Source organism: Mixophyes fleayi, chromosome 1 (genome assembly GCF_038048845.1).
Source record: "Mixophyes fleayi isolate aMixFle1 chromosome 1, aMixFle1.hap1, whole genome shotgun sequence".
In the NCBI taxonomy this organism is placed as follows: domain Eukaryota; kingdom Metazoa; phylum Chordata; class Amphibia; order Anura; family Limnodynastidae; genus Mixophyes; species Mixophyes fleayi.
Window position 1 is genome coordinate 111,140,032 of NC_134402.1, and position 15,432 is coordinate 111,155,463.

General features: G+C 41.5%; 1 long non-coding RNA gene across 1 annotated transcript in view; it reads right to left on the reverse strand.

Annotated features, from left to right (window-relative positions):
- Window positions 1-6,082, reverse strand: part of LOC142141199 (uncharacterized) — a 48,300-nt gene extending 42,218 nt beyond the window's left edge. Inside the window, exons 1-2 of the long non-coding RNA XR_012688627.1 lie at window positions 6,007-6,082; window positions 5,148-5,234 (exon numbers count right to left, since the gene is read on the reverse strand). This is a non-coding gene — a long non-coding RNA (uncharacterized LOC142141199). The remainder of the gene's footprint in view (window positions 1-5,147; window positions 5,235-6,006) is intronic.
- Window positions 6,083-15,432: the final 9,350 nt, after the last annotated feature.

Consider the following 15,432-nt stretch of genomic DNA (forward strand, 5'->3'; position numbering starts at 1 on the left):
CCTTGTACAAAAGCATCCTCTTCCTAACCTGAAGTGTAGGTATCATGTTGCGGGCACAATTAAAGGGAGTGCAGCTTTTGCATGCCAGCAAAAAGATACTTTACACATTAAAACCACTTAATGAGTGAAAAACTGGGGGACAGTGTAATGGAGTGAGGGAAAGATTTGCAGAGAAGAAAAGCTACACTGGGAAATTCCTATAGATGCGTCTCTTGGTAACAAGAGAGGTGCTGAGCAACAGGTCTTGGCATGAGAGTAATAGTGAGCGCTGGAAGAGTACTTAGAGACTAAAGGACCAGTTTGTGACGCAAAATGGCGGCATTTGCAAAATATATGGAGCCAGTGCGCTTAGTTTTGCAGAGCTGTGTAAACAGGAGATTCACTTTGCAGAGTGTATTTATTGAAATGAAATACAGGGGTGCAGAGGGCACAATTTTAGGAGTATTCTTTGTTGTGCACAGGCGTGGATGGTCATTACTACTCTACAAAAGGGCGATCAGTTAGCACCTAGCTCAGAGCTAGGGGTCTTCAGGGCCTGTCGTATACTTTTGATTGGTCTAATTTTGTGCCCCCAGGTTGCACTTCATTAGGCAAGAGCATTTCAGGGTGCACTCCAACCAACGTGATAATAAGCTTTACAAACACAAAAGTGACACAATTAATTAAAATAGGCTAATATCCCCTCACTCATATGCTTCATGTAAGCCATAAAATAAGGCTAAACTAAGCAGTTATTCTAGAAAAATAGAACCGGTTTATTTAGTGAAAGGTGCGGATGTAAGGTGGAAAGAGGCTGGACTTTGATGTGATGTTAACACTTTTGCACTCTCAGATTTTTCTGACCCTTCACACCTAGACGCATTTGTAGTTTGCAGAGGCATCTCCGAGAGCAGAGGGTAACCATGCATCCTGACGTGCTGAGCGGTTTATACAAACGTACAGATGCAAAACCAAGGTGCTTTGCTGCGCGCACCGAGCGTGCTTTGTAAATAGGGCCCAGTGCATATCATATAAGAAGCAAATCCACACTATTTCTGCACAAATTTCTATAAATCTTGGGTGAGCAAACAGGAAGTTTTAAAGATGAGCAGGTGAGCTTTACCTACCGCACTCACTATAAGTTACTTAATGACAAAACCTGAACTGCAAACTAACCACTTCCCTAACCAAAAACTGTAGTCCTAGTATTGATTTGGAGAAAACAACATATATTGAACAATAGACTTTAAAAAGTGTTTTACAGCTTGGAGTCAGATCTTTTTGTAATTATTATTTCCAATTATACATTCTGGATTATTTTACTATCACTTGTTGTGTGTGTCACTTACATATTTTTTTTTACAAATTTATAAATAAAAATAAAAATGGGTGGTCAAAATGCTGAATACAACAAAATGTACGAATTTGGGGCAAATAGCAGATAGTAGATACATTTTGTCTGGTTGAAAATAAAATGGGTTTGAAACACCGTTGGGAGAAGATTAATGTTATGCTGGTAAAAGTATAACTTGGTCTTATTTTAGAGAATAGTGCAAATTGGCTATGCAGAGAAAAGAAAGTTGACTTTGAGCATATAGGGCCTGAGTCATTAAGGAGAGCAAAGCATAAAAAGGAGTAACTTTGCACCTGGGCAAAACCATGTTGCATTGGAGGGGGAGGTAATGGAGGGGGTGGTAAATTTAAAATGTGGGGATGGATTTATAGTTGGGGTAGAGCATGTCCTAGATCAATTTTAAATTTCAGTGTGAAAATAAAGCTATCAAATATTTGTGTGCTACATTAAAAAACGCCAGTATTTATGTGCAAAATAATAAACTAATTTGCACCCCCTGCATTATAACATGGTTTGTGCAGAAGCAAACTTACTACTTTTTTTGTTTGTTGTGCTCTTCTTAATGGCTCAGGCCCATAAACTTTATCGAAAGGTGCACCAATGCCTTTTGGACCGTGTCCTTCAAAAGTCATAAAGACCCATAAAAAGATACATTGTTTCAGCACAGATTGGGACTGGCCAGAATCTACTTCTAAAGCAGAAAAGCTAAGGCTATTAACGTTAATTCAGGAAGAATTACAAATTGAAGGAGGTTATTTCCCATGAGAGATCAGTACTCTCATCAACTGAGGTCAATGTAAGGAGCAATATTATGTAATGTGGAGAAGGAGACTACTGGTGCTTATTTACAAACTTTTGAGAAATTAAGCTTTAAAAAATATATTAAAGGAAATAATGGTAAACCCATAGTGGACTTAACACATCTTTTCTGGAAGGAACAATTTGTAAACTGACGTGTCTGGGATGTGAAGAAGTGGGTGCTGTTGGACTTTCGAGGATACTATTCGCAAGATAGATACAAATGCTATAATCTTCCTTGTATAGCTTTATTTTTCATTTCTGAACAGTAGACCTGATTGTCTGAGTCATGTGCCTTGAGGATTAGAAATAATTCTACTTTCAAGCAATAAACCTCAAAAAGTTAATGTCAGCTGGTTATCTTCTGCACAAGTTTAAAGGGCTGCTAGTACCAGCAAAGAGCCAGAAATGTGGACACAGACATTGGGTTTTATTTGGTTAGGTCAACTTCAGGTGAACAGAGATTAATCCGTTTCTGAGAAAAGCACACCCTTCTGAGGATAGAGAAATTTTTTAGTAAGGCAGATTTGCTCCTATACAGAAATAGATAATTTCTCTGCCCATATATTTAAGTTCTTAATGATAGTAAAAATGGTCTTTCCTGCAAAAACAAATTGGTCTAAGAAAAACACTTGTAAATAAAACAGAGTAAGCAGCAGATTAATTTGAGATATTATGAGAAATATTTGTTAGACATTTGGGAATTGAAGACCCAATGGCATTTGCGAATGGTCATTTACCGTATGTCCAGACTCGATTTAAAGCTATTGCTGTGGACTGGGAAAAGATGCATGTTAATGAGATTGTAAATATAGTCACATATTGCATGGATAAACGAGTCTAAAGAAACAGATGCTGAAAAGAAACTCATGGATCTACAATGCAGTGAGTGACCATGCACATGAGGGCTGGGGAAGGGAGGGGAAAAGGCAAGGTAGGGGAAGGTAATACAGCACAGACAGACAGCACTTGGCTAAATAAAGGCAGGCTATTAATGGAACTTTTTTTTGTGGTGAAGCCAGTCATTGGATGGCTCAATACCCTCACCACTAGAATGAACAGCAAGGGAGATTCTTTTCCTGTTTTCCATCTCTGATACAATACTAGTACTGACTAGATCGTGAGAAATAGGATATCCTATCTGCCCCATCAATTCCTGTAGATCAGTCAGGTCCTTACAGGAGTTAATGATCTTTGAAAATAGACTCTAACAGAAGTGCCTCTTTGTGGTCACAACATACTATTAGGTGTGAGAAATTCTCATAGCTACGCATGTAATGATAACTATTAATCTAGCTAGACCCTTGTTGAGGGAGACACATCCCTTATTTACTTATGCAATTATTGTCCTAGTACAAATTACTTCTAACTCACCTTTTCTTCCAAACAAGAAGCCAGGTAAAAACACCTACTGGTTTGTCCAGGACCTTAGAGCGATCAGTAATATTATGTTACCCATTTTTCCTGTAGTACCTAACCTACCATTTTTCATAGTACTCTCCCAGAAGCTAAATATGTTATGATTCCTCTGCTATGCTTCCTTTCTTGCCCACCCTGATAATTATTCCATTTTGCTTTGACATTGTGAAAGAACCATTCTTTTTTTCCATATCTTACAGATTTCGATTATTTTGTCCTTCAAAAATGTTCTCTGCTGATCCACTATGAGGATGATTTACTTCTCACTTCACCCTCTCTTTCAGCATGCAAATTTTATTCCCTGTAATTGCTTACAAACCTTGTTCCAAAGGGTCATAACCATTGTAAGCGAAAGTTGCAATTGTGCTTACCTAATATTTATGATTCAGCACAAGATAAAAGTGTATGCCGTTCTCTTACCCAGGTATAACCACTTTACTCATGACCACTCATTTGCCTGTTGAAAGCTGCTGATCCGTGTTCTTCTTTGTGTATTGAACATCCACATATCTGAGAAGCTTTAGAAAATTCTCTAGTAAGTACTGCCTGCCTGTATCCAATGTTACCACCACCTCATTAAATGAAAATTATCATAGTTACAATATACCAAGTTCCCAAGGTAGTATTTAGTATGCTCATTCCAGTATACTGCATGTCCCATCTTGTTCTTTTTACTTACCATTCCTGGGTGAAGTTTGGGCCACACCATTTGTTGGAGTTACATGCAACCTAAAGGGGTGTGGGATGAGTTATGGTTGCTTCTCTTTAGAAAACTCATGCCTATCATATATACTGTAATGTCTAACACATATATCCACTTGCCCACCACATAAAATCCCAATGACCCCCATTTACTGCTCTATGTTCAGAATTAAAAATCCCATGCTACAATATTTATGCAATAGTTGCCTACTCTCCCAGAATGTCAGAGAGACTCCTGAATTTTTGGGAGCTCTCCTGGACTCCCGGGAAAGCAGGGCAACCTCCCGAATCCTGCCAGCTTCATTGGTGAAGTGGGTGGGGGTGGGGGTAATTGTGTATTGTATAACAGGGGGGTGGGGCCTAATGACACTATTATTGTGCCCACGCCCGCAAGACACTGCCAACGTTAGAAATCTCCTAGAGGGGTGATCTCCAAAGTTGGCAAGTATGATTTATCCCCATGCCACAATGTATATTTCCATATTATCATACAGCTGCATGCCACATAGTATAGCTGCATTCCACATTAACAGCTCCAGGACAGTTCAATGCCACAAAAGATACAGGTATGCCACCATGTATAGCTCCACCATATAACCACATGCCAGAACAGCCCCACAACATATTATAAAACATTACGCCAGTATAAAATATACCCACTATACAGTATGCTCTAATGCCAGAATAAAGTATATTCCAATAACAACATAGTATTCTAAATGCCAGTGTAGAATATGCTCAAAGCAAGTATACTTTTTTAGATCAAGTTAAATACTTAGTATGCTCCATGCCAGTATACAGTATAATTAATTCCAATTAGTATTCCTCTATGCCAGCATACAGTATTCAGGCTTGCCAGTCAACATTTTGCCTCAGCGGCCATAATTATACTCACTGTATCTTTGTGAAGATCGGGCTGCTCACACTCGGCAGAAATTTAATTTCACCTAACTTAAATAAACGCTGATATGTCTAAATGTGCCTGTGAAAAAAATAGATTTAATTTTGGGGAGTGAGATGACTGAAATGAGTTAAAGGGATGACATTCCTTGGTTTGTGGAAGGGTGAAAGCTATTTTCACCCTGCAAAAACACAATTTTGCACCAGGTCAAAGCTGGTGGAACCTGGTTGTTATTCTTTTCTTTTTAGGCGCACTTTGACAAATAAACATTAAAAACACACAAATACTACATATTAAAAACACAGTAGCGACATCCCTTCACTCTTGTGTTTAATTTAAGACATAAATGAGGCCAAATCGAACAATATTTTAAGAGAAAAACTGATTTTTTTTTAAAGTGTAGTGGTTGTAAAGTGAGAGGAGGTTGGGCTATAATATTACACATTGAGGTAACACCTTTTGCACATTGCACCCCTAAACCTAAGTGCAATTCCAGTTTGCCTAGGCCTCTCCAAAGACTAATAACTAGGGGGTTCAATTGAAGTGTGCTGGGCAGACTATAGGAGCACCAGTGCAAAACCAAATTCATATATTAACATTATGTGAATGCCCCACGCTAAGCATGGTGCACTAAATAGTTACACCATTTTGAGCAGAAATGTATGATAGAAATAGTCCAAAAATACCATACAAACATATAAGGTCCTCTGTTCATATTGCTATATATTTTTCAAACCTATTATAGTCATGTTCATGCTTTACCTTGTTATTTTGGGATAGGCATCATATTGTTTATTCAGTACTTTCGGTAAGGGATGTAAGTACAGCACTATGAAGAAATGACAGCTTTTACCTGAAGTATACAGTTCTCTTCAAATGTCTTAGTTTTAAATGGGACAGTTCCTATTTTTTGTGGAAAATCCCTTCTTCCTCTTTCCATTCAAAAAGTCCCATCCGATTTATGCATGTTGTCAAAGTCGTATAATTGGATGAAAGAAAGTATATTGATTAATATTGTTTTACAGTGCGATTGCGAAGCGTACGCCACGTGTTATGGCGCAATCGCACGATAAGTCACGCACGCATACACTCGCACTTACACAGATTTCATATTTATAATAGTTTCAATCCACAGTTGTTTATGAGCAATTGTTATTTAGTTTATAGTTACATATTGTAATGTTATATGTACATATTAGTGATATTTAGAGTTCAGGTCACAGGAAGCATGCCATGTTTGGTATCATTCTAATCCCCTATTTATCCGCAGTTGTCCGGTTCATTCGCCGAACGGATCGCACATTGCGTGCGCTAGTTATCGATGATAGGGAATAAATGATTACAATGATATTGTCGGTGTAATGCTAATAGACCAGTTTGAACCAGTTCTTGGCGGGAAAACTAAGTATGCATCATCTGGAGAGCTGACTGTTACACGCCGGTCCCATAGCTAGGTACTGGCGTTGTGACTTGCCCTTTAAGACCTATGTTGGTGCTTGCTTTCGCTTCAGAGTCTCTACCTGTCCATAGGTGTTTCTCGTTAAATTGATTGGGACCTCCTTCTGAAGCCTATTGGTCCTAGAGGACTATTTCAAGTTCCCGTAATCATGGACTCATTGTCTGATCTTCGTGTTACTCACACTGCCGTGGGTTCTGGCTGCATATCTGACCTTTTGCCTATCTGCTGGATACTATCAGTGGCCGAAGTTACCTGTCATTATTGCTCTCCATCGGCTCCGCTGTATGCCAGTTCATGGTTCATCTACAAGCTGAAGTTACGTGGTGTCATTCATCTGCACACAGAACTATTCGTGAGTTGTCTGCTACACCTGCACTCATGTTGATTGGCTCCAGTACTATTCTACTCAGCTGCCTATGTTGCGGTATGCTTTGTTGAACTACAATCAAGTTCTCTTGTCATCTGTGGTTCTATGTCTGGCACGGCTATTATTATTCTGCTAATTATTATTGCTGGACTGTTTATATGAATATACTGCTAAGCCGGGAGCCTCTACTTCAATACAAGTTTTGTGCATTACTAGCTGTCATCTAATTGTGATGAACTCTTGCTTACCTGTTAACCGGATCTCCTGTGACCTGTAGTTCTACGCTCAGTTTGGATTTTGTTATCACGCTGTACTTCTAGGCAACACCTTCTTGCTTACCCAAGTTCCTGGATAGCATATAAAGTTCTTTGTTCCGCTATATGAACTATTGTGATACCTATCACCACCTGCTAAAGTGAATCATATTATACGTTTGGATCAGCCAAGTCTACATACTATTCTCATCGGACTTTTAGCTGTGTCAGTGGTCACCTTCATCTGCTGTGTGTTTCGTGTGGGATCCAAGTGTTCTATTACCATCTAGCGTTGAACTGTTATATTGTCTATTTTGCATGCTGTTGCCATTGGTTATCAACTGAAGTGCATCTGTGATTACGATTGTATTTTATTATAACTGCTGTTGTATCTTCTATCAATATATCAAGTTGCAACACACTACCATCGTTTCTGTTATTGTTCCTTGTGATGCTCTCAAGTTAAGAACTTCAATTCCACTGTGTTCAGTCTCCACCACCCTCTGCTATCACCAACTTAGTAGAGGCTGGGGATCCATAATTATCCTTAGCCGTGACATTGATCCCCACCCTTGGAATGCTGACCCCCACCCTTAGAGGGGTTGTTTGAACTGACCTATGGACTGCATTACACTGGACGTTCCTGGAGTCTGAACCTATGGAAACATGCCAAGTCATCTGTTTTGTATTTACTGTAACACCAAATGTGTATATATACTGCTCCCTAGAATCAGCTAAGCAGTTACTCTGAACACAGTCTTCAGGACTGAAAGACTGTAGCTGGACCCAGCAGAGCGCAGCATCCGAGGCATATGTATGTATGTATGTATGTATCATGTATCGGCTGTACTGTACTTACTTATTGAACTGCTAAACTTTTGCTTTTGCTAAATAAATTGCTTGTGCTTTGGAACCACACAAATTGCATAGACAATGATTATTGGAAAACGATGAAATTACTTTAATAATGTGTAAGCAAAATAAATTTGCTCTATTGACTCCCAAACATTTTTATAATGTAAATTAGTACTTGAGTATCTATCAATCTATAGTTAATATTGGGTAAAGTTTACTAATTTAACATTAATTTTTTACTTACCTGCGATGCATCATCTAGTTTTTGGGTCCCCAAAGCCTCCAATTGCCTCACATTGATCTACTGTACACACAGGCATGCACATCCCTGATTCATCAAGGAACGCAAAAGGAACATAATGTGTGTGTTTTTAAAACAATACGCAGATCCATATTCAAGGTTAAGCGTATGCAGTTAATAGGTTCCGTAACTAATCAGTCCCAGGGTCTTTCAGGCACTGCTCTCCTCTGTGTCACGTGCACGGATCAGGTGATCCGGGCTATGGGCATTAGGGGCCTCGGGCCTGATTCATTAAGGATCTTAAATGAAGAGGATCCTTATTTCAGTCTCCTGGACAAAACCATGTTACAATACAAGGGGTGCAAATGAGTGTTCTGTTTTGCACAGAAGTTAAATACTGACTGTTTTTTCATGTAACACACAAATATCAGCTTTAAATGCCAGTGTACAAATAAGCTATCAAGTATTTGTGTGTTACATGGAAAAACAGTCACTATTTAACTTATGTGCAAAACAGAACACTCATTTGCACCCCTTCCATTGTAACATAGTTTTGTCCAGGAGACTGAAATAAGGATCCTCTTCATTTAAGATCCTTAATGAATCAGGCCCCTCATTTACATTTAGAAGCAAAGCAAAAAAAAAAAAGGAGCAATTTTGCTCTTTGACCAACCATGTTGCAATGCAAGGGGTGCAAATGGATTGATGTTGTTTTTTTTGCAAGCAAGGAAATTACTGTCTGCTTTTGCATGTAGCACACAAATAACGGACAACTTTATTTTGGCAATTGAGAGCTGATATAGGACACTCCCTTCCCAATTCTAAATCTGTTTGCATATTTTAAATTTGCCTCCTCTGCAGAGCAACATGGTTTTGCCAATGTGCAAATTTGCTCCTTCTTTTTGCTTGGCTTCTGTTTTGTCTGTGTATATCGTTTGCAATAAAGATTCTCAGATGTGATCGCAGTAGTTCCAAAGCACATGGGTTTTATTTGCAAAGTATTACAAGGCAGAGTTTGGCATACATACGTTTACATCTGCTGGCACTAACACAAGCTTTTATCAGAACAGTCTGGTTTCCAAAACCAGAGGTGAACAATTTATTCCCTGTAAAGTTGTAACAAGCAGTAACATCACAAAGATACACAGTTACTGTATTAAGGTCCACATTCAAAGGTCAATGGGTCATGACCTCCCAAGAACTCGACGTGCCATTGGTTGATTCCTCTGGTCATTGTTCCTTGAAGTGGCTAGGTGTCCTTCCTCAGGCTCCCGCCTCTAGACCTGTTTATAGTGGTTCTTTTACGACATCTGTGAGCTTGCTATTTGGTGTATGAAAAGTGATATAATTTATAACTAGCGTTCGCAATGTGCGGAGCTACATAAATAATACCGGAAATGTTCTCATGTAGTTGCGAACAGAATGATACCAAACTTGAGGTCATTTAGATGTAGGAAACATTAATTAGCCTCTTCACCACTTAAAATTTTATATTAAAAGATAGAAAAATACTTGAAACATATTTGAATGCTATGAAAATAATTACGTTGGGTATAAATCGCATCGCAACTGATTGTAGCGTACAGAAGTGATTGATTACCACCTTTGTCCATTTATTAAACTTTAACACTCCCCACAGTAAATGAGTACCTAGATACACTCATGCTATCACAGTGACAGGATGTCAGTGCTGAGTGAGTGCAGTAGTGTTGCCTCCAGTGCAGATGGGACCCCACTCACATGCTAGTTACAGCAGAAAAGAAGGAGCGTTATGGGGAGTGAGAACCGTGTTAGTGACGTTATGTGATAGTGATGTCACATATGTAGCGGAGAAAAAGAGTACCAACTGTTTAGAGTCTCCTCTGCAAGCTGCCCTTTTAAGGACACATATTCAGCACAGCACCAGTTTGTGTCCTGAGAGAACAGACTCCGTGATGACGTGGGTGGTTTCTGCCTGACTAGCTGAATGGCTGGTTAAGTGTCATAGCTAATACTCACATGATTTTCATGTGGGTGGCACATGTTAAATAAGATGGCTGACATGTGTGGGCAGTAGCAGGTGACATGTGAGGCTACTTGGTACAGTGTATAGCATGGGCAGGTCACTTACACCATGGATGTGATTAATTATATGTGTGGGGTCAATGAGTAGTGGTGTACAAAGTGGGCACCCAGTCAGTGGTGAAAATATGGGGTCAAACAGTGAGTGGTGGCATAACGGGAGGTATACAGTAATGTAACAGAGCACACAGTCAGTGTTAGTGTAATGGGGATGAATATTGAGTGGTAGCACGTGTTCGGTGCACAGTTAGTGGTGACATAATGTGGGCACAGTGAGCAGTGGCTATAATATCAGGTACACAGTGAGTGGTGGCATACTGTTAGGAGGACACATTAAGTGGTGACAATGTAGGGAACACAATGAGTGGCAGCATGTCTGGGGTGTGCTATGAGTGGTAATATAATGTGGGCACAGTGAGCCAAAGCTATAATGTCAAGCACAGTATGTAGTAGTGTACTGTTATGGGTAGTGAGTGGTGACAATGTGGCAGGATACATTAAATGGCAGCATGTGTGGGTTACAATTAGGGATGAGCGCACTCGGATTTATGAAATCCGAGCCCACCCGAACGTTGCGGATCCGAGTCGGATCCGAGACAGATCCGGGTATTGGCGCCAAATTCAAAAGTGAAACTGAGGCTCTGACTCATAATCCCGTTGTCGGATCTCGCGATACTCGGATCCTATAAATTCCCCACTAGTCGCCGCCATCTTCACTCGGGCATTGATCAGGGTAGAGGGAGGGTGTGTTAGGTGGTCCTCTGTGCTGTTTAGTTCTGTGCTGTTTAGTTCTGTGCTGTTTAGTTCTGTGCTGTTTAGTTCTGTGCTGTTTAGTTCTGTGCTGTGCTGTGCTGTGCTGTGTTCTGCAGTATCAGTCCAGTGGTGCTGTGTGCTGTGCTCTGTCCTTCTGAGGTCAGTGGTGCTGCTGGGTCCTGTGCTGTGTCCTGTTCAGTCCAGTGGTGCTGTGTCCTGTGCTCTGTGCTTCTAAGGGCATAGTTATTTCCCCAATATTCCCCTGTGTTTAAAAAAATAAAAAAAAGTTTTTTTAAAAAATACCAAAAACTACTTTAATATTTTTTAATTACCACAAAATTTGCACAACCAATCCTGCAGTATAAGCCCATTGGTACTGCAATATTACCAAGTTCACACATTCAGCAGTAAAAGTCCAGTGGTACTGCAATATTACAAAGTTTACACATTCTGCAGTATCAGTCCAGTGGTGCTGTGTCCTGTGCTCTGTCCTGCTGAGTTCCGTAGTGCTGCTGGGTCCTGTGCCGTGTCCTGTTCAGTCCAGTGGTGCTGTGTCCTGTGCTCTGTGCTTCTAAGGGCATAGTTATTTCCCCATTATTCCCAAGTTTTTAAAAAATAAAAAAAAAGTAAAAAAAAATAAAAAATTTTAAAAAAAAAAATATATATAATAATTATAACCAAATTTGCAAAACCAATCCAGCATTATAAGTCCATTGGTACTGCAATATTACCAAGTTCACACATTCTGCAGTATCAGTCCAGTGGTGCTGTGTCCTGTGCTCTGTCCTGCTGAGTTCCGTAGTGCTGCTGGGTCCTGTGCCGTGTCCTGTTCAGTCCAGTGGTGCTGTGTCCTGTGCTCTGTGCTTCTAAGGGCATAGTTATTTCCCCACTATTCCCAAGTTTTTTAAAAATAAAAAAAAAGTAAAAAAAAATAAAAAATTTTTTAAAAAAAAAAATATATAATAATTATAACCAAATTTGCAAAACCAATCCAGCAGTATAAGTCCATTGGTACTGCAATATTACCAAGTTCACACATTCTGCAGTATCTTGTGCTACATATAATGGAGACCAAAAATTTGGAGGATAAAGTAGGGAAAGATCAAGACCCACTTCCTCCTAATGCTGAAGCTGCTGCCACTAGTCATGACATAGACGATGAAATGCCATCAACGTCGTCTTCCAAGCCCGATGCCCAATCTCGTAGTACCGGGCATGTAAAATCCAAAAAGCCCAAGTTAAGAAAAAGTAGCAAAAAGAGAAACTTAAAATCATCTGAGGAGAAACGTAAAGTTGCCAATATGCCATTTACGACACGGAGTGGCAAGGAACGGCTTAGGCCCTGGCCCGTGTTCATGACTAGTGGTTCAGCTTCACCCACGGATCTTAGCCCTCCTCCTCCTCCCCCCCCCTACAAAAAATTGAAGAGAGTTATGCTGTCAGCAACAAAACAGCAAACAACTCTGCCTTCTAAAGAGAAATTATCACAAATCCCCAAGGCGAGTCCAAGGGTGTTGGTGGTTGTCAAGCCTGACCTTCCCATCACTGTACGGGAAGAGGTGGCTCGGGAGGAGGCTATTGATGATGTAGCTGGCGCTGTGGAGGAACTTGATGATGAGGATGGTGATGTGGTTATTGTAAATGAGGCACCAGGGGGGGAAACAGCTGATGTCCATGGGATGAAAAAGCCCATCGTCATGCCTGGTCAGAAGACCAAAAAATGCACCTCTTCGGTCTGGAGTTATTTTTATCCAAATCCAGACAACCAATGTATGGCAATATGTAGCTTATGTAAAGCTCAAATAAGCAGGGGTAAGGATCTTGCCCACCTAGGAACATCCTCCCTTATACGTCACCTGAATAACCTTCATAGTTCAGTGGTTAGTTCAGGAACTGGGGCTAGGACCCTCATCGGTACAGGGACACCTAAATCCCGTGGTCCAGTTGGATACACACCAGCAACACCCTCCTCGTCAACTTCCTCCACAATCTCCATCAGATTCAGTCCTGCAGCCCAAGTCAGCAGCCAGACTGAGTCCTCCTCAATACGGGATTCATCCAAAGAATCCTGCAGCGGTACGCCTACTACTGCCACTGCTGCTGTTGCTGCTGTTAGTCGGTCATCTTCCCAGAGGGGAAGTCGTAAGACCGCTAAGTCTTTCACAAAACAATTGACCGTCCAACAGTCGTTTGCCATGACCACCAAATACGATAGTAGTCACCCTATTGCAAAGCGTATAACTGCGGCTGTAACTGCAATGTTGGTGTTAGACGTGCGCCCGGTGTCCGCCATCAGTGGAGTGGGATTTAGAGGGTTGATGGAGGTATTGTGTCCCCGGTACCAAATCCCCTCGAGATTCCACTTCACTAGGCAGGCGATACCAAAAATGTACAGAGAAGTACGATCAAGTGTCCTCAGTGCTCTTAAAAATGCGGTTGTACCCACTGTCCACTTAACCACGGACATGTGGACAAGTGGTTCTGGGCAAACGAAGGACTATATGACTGTGACAGCCCACTGGGTAGATGCATCCCCTTCCGCAGCAACAGCAACAGCTGCATCAGTAGCAGCATCTACAAAATGGCTGCTCATGCAAAGGCAGGCAACATTGTGCATTACAGGCTTTAATAAGAGGCACAACGCTGACAACATATTAGAGAAAATGAGGGAAATTATCTCCCAGTGGCTTACCCCACTTAGACTCTCATGGGGATTTGTGGTGTCAGACAATGCCAGTAACATTGTGCGGGCATTAAATATGGGCAATTTCCAGCACGTCCCATGTTTTGCCCACACCATTAATTTGGTGGTGCAGCATTACCTCAAGAGTGACAGGGGTGTGCAGGAGATGCTTGCGGTGGCGCGCAAAATTGCTGGACACTTTCGGCATTCAGCCAGTGCCTACCGCAGACTAGAGGCACATCAAAAAAGCATGAACCTGCCCTGCCATCACCTCAAACAAGAGGTTGTGACGCGCTGGAACTCCACCCTCTATATGCTGCAGAGGATGGAGGAGCAGCAAAAGGCCATTCAGGCCTACACAGCCACCTACGACATAGGCAAAGGAGTGGGGATGCGCCTCAGTCAAGCGCAGTGGAGACTGATTTCCGTGTTGTGCAAGGTTCTGCAGCCAATTGAACTTGCCACACGAGAAGTCAGTTCCGACACTGCCAGCTTGAGTCAGGTCATTCCCCTGATCAGGCTGTTGCAGAAGCAGCTGGAGAAAGTGAGGGAGGAGCTGGTAAGCCATTGCGATTACACCAAGCATGTAGCTCTTGTGGATGTAGCCCTTCGTACGCTTTGCCAGGATCCGAGGGTGGTCACTCTTTTAAAGTCAGAGGAATACATTCTGGCCACCGTGCTCGATCCTCGGTTTAAAGCGTATGTTGTGTCTCTGTTTCCGGCGGACACAAGTCTACAGCGGTGCAAAGACCTGCTGGTCAGGAGATTGTCCTCTGAAGAGGACCGTGACATGCCAACAGCTCCACCCTCATTTTCTTCCACATCTATGGCTGCGAGGAAAAAGCTCAGTTTTCCCAAAAGAGGCACTGGCGGGGATGCTGATAACATCTGGTCCGGACTGAAGGACCTGCCAACCATTGCAGACATGTCTACTCTCGCTGCATTGGATGCTGTCACAATAGAAAAAATTGTGGATGATTACTTTGCTGACACCATCCAAGTAGACATGTCAGACAGTCCATATTGTTACTGGCAGGAAAAAAAGGCAGTTTGGAAGCCCCTGTACAAACTGGCTCTATTTTACCTGAGTTGTCCCCCCTCCAGTGTGTACTCGGAAAGAGTTTTTAGTGCAGCGGGGAACCTGGTCAGTGAGCGGCGAAGGAGGTTGCTTCCTCACAACGTTGAAAAAATGATGTTTATAAAAATGAATAATCAATTCCTCAATGAAGTACAGCACTGCCCTCCAGATACTACAGAGGGACCTGTGGTTGTGGAGTCCAGCGGGGACGAATTGATAATGTGTGATGAGGAGGAAGTACACACTGTAGGGGGAGAGGAATCAGAGGTTGAGGATGAGGACGACATCTTGCCTCAGTAGAGCCTGTTTAGTCTGTACAGGGAGAGATGAATAGCTTTTTTGGTGTGGGGGCCCAAACAAACCAATCATTTCAGCCAAAGTTGTTTGGTAGGCCCTGTCGCTGAAATGATTGGTTTGTTAAAGTGTGCATGTCCTATTTCAACAACATAAGGGTGGGTGTGAGGGCCCAAGGACAATTCCATCTTGGAACTTTTTTTTTTGCATTATATGACCAAGCAACAGTTGTTT